Raw genomic sequence first — 9,874 nt, forward strand, 5'->3', positions numbered from 1 at the left:
CGGCCTCACTTCTCATTTTGTCTTTTTACATAATTGATAGTTCTGAAAGTTCAGAAGTAAAAGCTTTATATTTCCACCAGAGAGCAGCTGAAGCTGTGAGGAAGAGGAGGAGCTGATCTGTTCCTGATCTCTAAGAGACTCAAACTTCCTCCTTCAGTTCAGTTCAACTCTCCAACATTAACTCTGCTCAACATGGACTATTATGGTCTGTCTCTGCTCATCGCCTCCCTGCTAACAGGTCAGATTTAAATATAAATATGTTCATAATCATATTCTAAACTTTGTGATTGTGTCTCACAGTTTAGTTTTTTAACTAACAGGTTTCTCTGCCTTCAGGTGTTGAGTCTCAACAACTATCTCGTCTGGTGGCAGAAAACTTTGCTTCAGAGGGCGACTCCGTTTCTCTGACCTACACATTTTCTAAAGAAGCAACTGGAAGCGATGAGTTCTACTGGTATCGCCAACATCCTGGAAAACCTCCAGAGTTCCTGCTCTACCACCTGGGATCAGGAAAAATACTGACGGAGCAAACTGCTAGACTGGACATCAATGTGGAGGGAAGAAACATAAATCTGACAATCTCCTCTGCTGCAGTGACAGACTCTGCTGTGTACTACTGCGCTGTGAGGCCCACAGTGACAGGAAACACCAGAACCCTGTACAAAAACCTGCAGTACTCCACAGCAGCCACTAGAGGGCCTCACTCCCTGTTAAACCACTAAAACCTGCAGTACTCCACAGCAGCCACTAGAGGGCCTCACTCCCTGTTAAACCACTAAAACCTGCAGTACTCCACAGCAGCCACTAGAGGGCCTCACTCCCTGTTAATCCACTAAAACCTGCAGTACCCCACAGCGGCCACTAGGGGGCACAGAGCAAGGGTTCTTCACCTTTGTGGCCTCTGGGTTACATATTAACTATCCATTGTTTTAGCAAACAGACTTTTGTTCAGCGTAAAAATCTAATTCAAGTATGGTTTACCAAGCAAAAACATTAAATATAACTTCATCATAATGTGATACTCATAATTCATTTATTTATCATCTGCACATAAAACAACTTTCTGAACAGGTCATGGAACGGATCAAACTGCAACAAGAGTGAAATTAAAGGCTCATGTTTGGCCTCTGACACCACGCGTATTAGAGCTGGAAGATTAAAAAAGGAAGATCATATTTATGCCAAAAAACCCTTAAATTTTGAGATTATGCTCAGAAAAGTTCTAGAAAAAACTCACTGTGTGTTTCTCTGTGTGTTAATTTAGGTTTCTGTGTCAGTTGAGTCTCCGTGTTGTCCCGCCTTCCCCTCATTGATCCCAGCTGTGTCTTGTTTCCTCGTCTTTACTGTCAGCTAATCGTCTGTAGCTGTTACTCCATCTGCTACCATCTGAGCTCCAAGCCTTCTGCTCACCTGTGCTGCCTGGATCGTGTTTTCCTTCATTAAAACCATCATCATTATTCAACAGCCTGGGCCCTCCACTTCCATACTCACCATTGCAACCAGTAATCATGACAATTTCTGAGTTTGAAGACAAACAGTTTCGATTTTTAATCTCAGAAAATGTCCAAAGTTTCTGAAATTTACAAAAATTGATGAAAATGTTTGACTTTCACATTAACATATATTTTCTAGAAAATTAGATTTTTTTTCCAGAAAAATGTTTGAATTTTTAAATTAATACATTTTCTTGTTTTTTTTCTAGAAAATTTCAGAGATTTTTGGTGGAAATGTACTCGCTTTTATGTCTACAATGGCGTAAGACTCTAAAACCCTTGAGAAAATGTGGACACTGGTTAAATTAAATTATGTGCTCAAAAATAAATACAGTAAATTTAAAATTAAGTATAAAAAATAATTTAAAATGCGAATAAAAACATAGCCTTACAATCCACAAATGAATTTGAAACTGCTTCAAGTTTGTCAAGAACCAGAATCTAGCAACATCTCTGGTTTCTGGAAACTTTACTAAACCGCGGCCCACACGCAAAAACATGGGAATTTCTTGCAGACCTCTAGGAGGCGCTGTTGGCAGTAGCTCTATGATAAAGAATGGCTGCACAAGAAGGTATGAGGGGCCGTTTAGGACAAAAACCATGTTTTGTGGTTTTAACCCTAAATTGCACATGTATACTATTAAAATGTCACACAGATACAATTTTTCTCTCACACACAAAATACTAAAATTGTGCATGCACACTACTAAAATATCACACACGCAAACAATTTTTTCTCACATTCATACTGAAATGACTAAGATTGTACATATAAACTAATAAAATATAGACTCATTTTTGTATGTGTGAGAGCTGTCACAGAAGAGGCGGGGCATAATTTGGAGATCAGATCGCGCATGCGTTGATATCACAGTGAAGTTAACTTCAAGTTGGATATTGGAGCTCCACGGTGTAAGCGGCGTTTAGCTCCAGGTTAATCCAATTTATGAACGCTAATTTCGGACAGCCGTTCTCTACAGCTCCTTCCTCAAGCACTCAGAGATTCACTTATGGTTCTAATGCCGAGGTAAGGCGTTATAGCCGGAGTAAGCGGCCTTAGAACCGGAATAAGCCCTAAGTGAACCTCCGAGTGCTCAAGGAGGGAGCGGTAGAGAACGGCTGGCCGAAATTAGTGTTCATAAATCGGATTAACCTTGAGCTAAACGCTGCTTACACTGTGGAGCTCTAATATCCAACTTGATATCTGTGGTATCAACAGTGGTGGAGAAAGTACTCAAAAAATTTACTTAAGTAAAAGTACAAATACACAGACAAAAATGTACTCAGGTAAAAGTCAAAGTACCACATTAACATTTTACTTAAGTAAAAGTAAAAAAGTATTGGTTTTTAAAAATACTTAAGTATTAAAAGTAAAAGTACTTGCTGAATGCATTGCCTAATCACTAATATCATTAAGTGAACTGATCGTATTTAATTTCAATACATCAGTAATGTGCCATTTTAATGAACAGCCACAGATAAAGCATGTTTTTATTGAGTTTACTCTGTAACATAGTTTAGACTTAGATATATGATTGTAGGCATCATAATTTCAGGGATGGAAACATCTGGTCTCCTGTCCTAACATAACATGAACTTCACTTTTTTTGCCACACATTTATTTTGAAAGAAATCCAACTGGCAGAGGAGGACATGGAACCAAGGAGCCTCGTAGCAGAGTTGTAGTCTAGACCACCGAACCCAAGACCAAATCAAAACCAGCACCCCGTGCTACATGACAATAAAATTAAATGCACATATCAAAATTGCTTCTCAAATTCATCTGAAAGATTCACTTCACTCCCATAAAAACACCTAGATATTAAATACTTAGAGCTGAGATAAATTTAACCAGTGACAATTCAAACTCTTCTTCATTCTGTTTTGCTTTCATCTCTGTGCCACAACACACAGAGGTCTCCTGCCATCCCTAAAAAATAACACCCTGGGCGGTTGCCCATATTGCCAATGTCAGAAATAATAATTGTCTGCACCATTAAACATAGCAATTAACAACGCTCAACTATGAACACTGTCCAAGGCCCAATAAGCAAGAAGTAACCAAGCAGAAGGAGGTGACTGTTCTCATCCTCCCTCCTGCTGCAACGTCTGCCACCATGACAGGAGACGAAAACAAAGACCAATGAGCATGCTCTGCGTTATGTTTTTGTTTTATTTATTCACCAACTAAATATAAAGATATTTTTATGAAATAAAATAGCTACTGCAGTGTACGCAGAGCATTACAAGAACAAAGAACGGCTCTCAGTGAGGCTTCAGCACTATAGGACTTGGTCAAGATCCGTCCAGAAGAATCGGATCATCCATGAATGTCATATTACTATATTGCACTTTGGTCACAGCGTTGTCCCATATAGGCAAACACCTCAGTCAACACCTCCACACAGTAATTCAGTACATGAGTGACAACTTTTTTTCATCGCAGATGCAACATGTGTTTCAGTCAAGACAGCTAGCTTTGCTAGCATCACGTCCATGGAGCTTACCTTTCTTTAAGCTTTCCTTCCAAGTGACGTTAAAAATTGGACGAAGTCCCACTGTCTGTGAAAGCGAAGCGCTGCTGATTTTACATGACGCCATATCTTATGACTTATGCAGCGCTATTATATTACTGACGCTCAGAGGAAACCACTGCGCATGTCTTGGAGCTCCGCAGCGAGTAAAGGGAGAGACGATGGGTGACAACAGACACTAAGTCACGTTATTGCTTGGATTTTACGGCGCCACCTTAAATCCCTGAACTTCACATTTTAACGGAAAAAAAACACAACGCGACTTGGATGTAACGAGTAACGCGACAGTTTTGTAGAAATGTAGTGAAGTAGAAAGTACAGATACTTACTGTAAAATGTAGTGGAGTAAAAGTAGAAAGTATCCATTATTAAATCTACTTAAGTAAAGTACAGATACACGAAAATTGTACTTAAGTACAGTAACGACGTACTTGTACTTCGTTACTTCCCACCACTGGGTATCAACGCATGTGCGATCTGATCTCCAAATTATGTCCCGCCTCTTCCATGACGACTCACACACACAAAAATGAGTCTGTATTTTATTAGTTTATATGGGCAATTTTTGTATTTTGTGTGTGTATGAGTTTCAGTAGTGTGTGAGAAAAAACATAGATTTTGTCCTAAACGGTCCCTCATAGAAGGCCTCAGTCGCTGCTCTGCTTTTCCTCTCCAAGAGTCACAAGAGAAACCCTAAAAATCCCCATCACAACAAGAGACTTAGAGAATTCATCAGAACAGAGCAAATTTAGAAAGAAACCAAACCTAATGATGGATTCAGCAGACGTGGCGTCAAGTTGCTCAACCTGAGCCATTCCTCTGAAGAACTCAGTTCTCATCATAAGATGGGTGAAATGCTTTCAGTCGGTCTGTTTCTGTAAAATCGTGTAAACTGACCTGAGATGTTTCCATCTGGACAAGAAGGTATGAGAAGTCTTTCAGTCTGACAAACCACAGAACTGAACCTGGATCAGTTAAATGTACCAATGATCTGTCTCTGTTCTCGTCCTGTAAGGGATGGACTTTAGAACTGGGACGATGCGTTCTATCTACCTGGCTTAAGTCAGAGCGCCAGCAGCAGTGTACCTTGTAACAGTGACTTCTGCCCGTTCCCATCAGATAGTCCTGATCAAACTGTTTCCTAAAACAGAGACAGTTTGATCACAATCCAAACATGCACGGTCATGATGTAGCTCCCACCTTCCAGCGGTAGCTGCGGTGTTCTACAGGATCCCCAGCTGCAGATCAGTCCTACATGTTGGTCTGAAGACTTTTCTACTTCTTGATGCACAACAGGAGGAGGAGGAAGAGGAGGAGCTGCTCTGCCCCTGAACTCTAAAGAGACTCAAACTTCCTCCTTCAGCTCAGCTCTCCAACATTAACTCTGCTCAACATGCTGTCTCTGCTCACATCTGGATTCTCTCTGCTGGTTCTGATCACTGGATCAGGTTGGTTGGAGTCTTTCAGAGAATAATCTGATCCTTGTTGTTCTTCACTTATATCACTTTTTTCTTCCTTCAGGTGTAAACTGTCAACAACTCACTGCAGGGAAGATTGAGGAGTTCAGTTCAGAGGGCAGCTCTGCTGCTCTGACCTGCAGTTACACCAATAAGATATCTGCTAGTGAAGATTTCTTTTGGTATCGACAAAATCCTGGAAAACCTCCAGAGTTCATCTTCTACATCTCAGGGCTCAACAGTTCAAGATCAGCAGAGTCTCTGAAATCATCAACAAGATTCTCCACTTACCTGAGAGAAGAGAAACACCTGGATCTGCTGATCTCCTCTGCTGCAGTGACAGACTCTGCTGTGTACTACTGCGCTGTGAGGCCCACAGTGACAGGAAACACCAGAACCCTGTACAAAAACCTGCAGTACTCCACAGCAGCCACTAGAGGTCCTCACTCCCTGTTAAACCACTAAAACCTGCAGTACTCCACAGCAGCCACTAGAGGTCCTCACTCCCTGTTAAACCACTAAAACCTGCAGTACTCCACAGCGGCCACTAGAGGGCCTCACTCCCTGTTAAACCACTAAAACCTGCAGTACTCCACAGCAGCCACTAGAGGGCCTCACTTCCTGTTAAACCACTAAAACCTGCAGTACTCCACAGCAGCCACTAGAGGGCCTCACTCCCTGTTAAACCACTAAAACCTGCAGTACTCCACAGCAGCCACTAGAGGGCCTCACTTCCTGTTAAACCACTGGTTGTTGAGTCTTTGGACTGAAGACAACACAGACATGATGTTGCTACTGAACTCGGTGCAGAAATACTCCAGGAAGTCTGCAGACGTGTAACACCCGACATTCAGCATCCCAGAGTTTGACAGACTTTCTAAAATAAGTGATTTTTAACTGTTCAGACCTTAGAGAAAGTTGATCCTCTTCAGTTCTCTTTTGTCATGTGTCCCTTCAGCCATACCGTATGGAGAAGCTGGTTACCTCCATATGCCATGAAAAGGATTTCTGGAGATGCCATCACAATTGCTGAATTGACTATCAGATCACAGACGCATCAACACAGGCAGGTTGCATTAATAAAGTATGAACATGTGTTTCAACGTTATAGATTTTGTGCATAGTTGAGTCCAGGGGCATTTCATTGTAGCCACTAATCCAAAAACCCCTGGAGGTCAAAGGTTCAGTCCTTCGGCTTGCAGTCGGCCCAGATCAACTTCCTTCATCATCAGAACTCTTCAGTAATCTCAAACTATTGATCTCAATATTCACATTCAAATGAACTTTATTAATCCCAAAGGGAAATTAAATGTTGTAAATCATTAATTTAGATTCTTCAGTTATTGAAGATGCTGTTGGCAGGAAACATCTCCTGTAGCAGTCTGTGTTACAGCGAGTCTGAAGAAGCCTCTGACTGAAGATGCTCGGGGTTGGCCATAATCTTCTTGATTTTATGAAGAATCATTGTTTGTATAATCATCTCCAGAGGTTCCACAGTCAGAACCAGAACCAGAACAGAACCAGAACAGAACCAGAACAGAACCAGCCTTCTTAGTCAGGCTGTTAAGCCTCTTTAGCTCCTGGTTCTGGTGGTTCTGATGGTTCTGGTTCTCTCTCCAACAGACTGACAGCAGATCCAAACCCTGAAGGATCTTCTCTCTCTCTCTCTCTCTCTCTCTCTCTCTCTCTTCCTTCCTCTTGTCCAGATGAACATCCAGGTTTTATATTCCTCATCTCCTCCACTTCTTCTCCCATGATGGAAATAGGGTTTGACCTTTGACCCTGTTCCTCCTGAAACCAACAAGCATCTCCTGTGTTTTGTTCCCATTTCAGATGATTTGACTGTTCCCTCCGTGACCCAAAGCGGTCCACCAGGTCAGCCTCTGGTCTCTGATGAACCACCAACTGCAGAGTCTCTACCTGTAGTTTGTTACTGACCACCTGGTTGGACGCTCAGTCCTCCAGTCTCTACCTGTTACTGACCACCTGGTTGGACGTTCAGTCCTCCAGTCTCTACCTGTTACTGACCACCTGGTTGGATGTTCAGTCCTCCAGTCTCTACATGTGGTCTGTTACTGACCACCTGGTTGGACGCTCAGTCCTCCAGTCTCTACCTGTTACTGACCACCTGGTTGGACGTTCAGTCCTCCAGTCTCTACCTGTTACTGACCACCTGGTTGGACGTTCAGTCCTCCGGTCTCTACCTGTGGTGTGTTACTGACCACCTGGTTGGATGCTCAGGCCTCCAGTTTCTACCTGTGGTTTGTTACTGACCACCTAGTTGGACGCTCAGTCCTCCAGTCTCTACCTGTTACTGACCACCTGGTTGGACGTTCAGTCCTCCAGTCTCTACCTGTTACTGGCCACCTGGTTGGACGCTCAGTCCTCCAGTCTCTTCCTGTTACTGACCACCTGGTTGGACGCTCAGTCCTCCAGTCTCTACCTGTTACTGACCACCTGGTTGGACGCTCAGTCCTCCAGTCTCTACCTGTGGTCTGTTACTGGCCACCTGGTTGGACGCTCAGTCCTCCAGTCTCTACCTGTGGTCTGTCATCAGGTGTCACGGATCCAGGTGAGGGTTGAGGCTCCACCTGAGTCTCCTGCAGTTCCTCAGAGAGCAGATCAGGCTGAATCGTGTTAAATGGGTTCATGAAGTAGGTTAAGATGGCGTCTCCGTCTCCATGGCGATAAGCAAACAGCAGGGGGTCCTGAGATGAGCTTGTTCAGGTGGGCCTGATGATGATGTGTTGTCATGGCAACTCACATCATTGTCGTTGACGACTAAAGTCCATCAGAAAGCAGCTGAAGCTGAGAGTCTGTTAAACAGGAGGAAGAGGAGGAGGAAGAGGAGGAGCTGATCTGTTCCTGATCTCTAAGAGACTCAAACTTCCTCCTTCAGTTCAGTTCAACTCTCCAACATTAACTCTGCTCAACATGGACTATTATGGTCTGTCTCTGCTCATCGCCTCCCTGCTAACAGGTCAGATTGGATCGAGATGCTTTGAACTGTTAAGATTTAAATGTTTCCCTATAAAAATCTTTGCAACTTAAAGATTGATAAATATTTCTTCTTTAAGGTGTCAGCTGTGATCAACTTACTCCTCTTGATGATGAAGTCTTCACATTAGACGGCAGCTCTGCTACTGTGTCCTATAAATCTTCAAAACAAGCCACGTCTGATTATTTCTTCTGGTATCGACAATATCCTGGAAAACCTCCAGAGTTCCTGATCTCCCACACAGGAAATGGAGCAAAACTCCTTAATCTGGTTCCTGGTTTCTCCTTCAGAGTGAGTGAAGATAAAACCCAGATGGATCTGCTGATCTCCTCTGCTGCAGTGACAGACTCTGCTGTGTACTACTGCGCTGTGAGGCCCACAGTGACAGGAAACACCAGAACCCTGTACAAAAACCTGCAGTACTCCACAGCAGCCACTAGAGGGCCTCACTCCCTGTTAAACCACTAAAACCTGCAGTACTCCACAGCAGCCACTAGAGGGCCTCACTCCCTGTTAAACCACTAAAACCTGCAGTACTCCACAGCAGCCACTAGAGGGCCTCACTCTCTGCTCTGCTTCTATGGTTTGTTAGGTTTTAGTCTGATTGTTTATGTGGCAATAAAAAACTGAACAGAGAGAGAAAACAATCCATCTGAGGAAGAGGAGGAGGAAGAGGAGGAGCTGATCTGTTCCTGATCTCTAAGAGACTCAAACTTCCTCCTTCAGTTCAGTTCAACTCTCCAACATTAACTCTGCTCAACATGGACTATTATGGTCTGTCTCTGCTCATCACCTCCCTGCTAACAGGTCACACTGTCTCTGTTTTTAAAAAAAACACATTTTCAAAGTTTTATTAATGTGAATTAATTTCCAGAAACTGAAACTAACAGATTTCTCTTCTAGGAGTCGGATGCCAAAAACTCACTGAGCTTCAGAAAGAAGAGTTCGCTGTAGAAAAGAGCAACGTTACTCTGTCATACACTTACTCCAAACAAGCAGCTGCAAGTGATTATTTCTTCTGGTATCGACAATATCCTGGAAAAAGTCCACAGTTCCTGATCTCCCATTTAGGAACAGGAGCTAAACTGCAGGATCCGGTTCCTGGTTTCTTCTTCAGAGTGAGTGAAGATAAAACCCGGATGGATCTGCTGATCTCCTCTGCTGCAGTGACAGACTCTGCTGTGTACTACTGCGCTCTGCAGCCCACAGTGACAGGAAACACCAGAACCCTGTACAGAAACCTGCAGTACTCCACAGCAGCCACTAGAGGGCCTCACTCCCTGTTAAACCACTAAAACCTGCAGTACTCCACAGCAGCCACTAGAGGGCCTCACTCCCTGTTAAACCACTAAAACCTGCAGTACTCCACAGCGGCCACTAGAGGGCCTCACT

Source organism: Poecilia reticulata, chromosome 17 (assembly GCF_904066995.2).
Source record: "Poecilia reticulata chromosome 17, P_reticulata-male-v2, whole genome shotgun sequence".
Taxonomy (NCBI): Eukaryota; Metazoa; Chordata; class Actinopteri; order Cyprinodontiformes; family Poeciliidae; genus Poecilia; species Poecilia reticulata.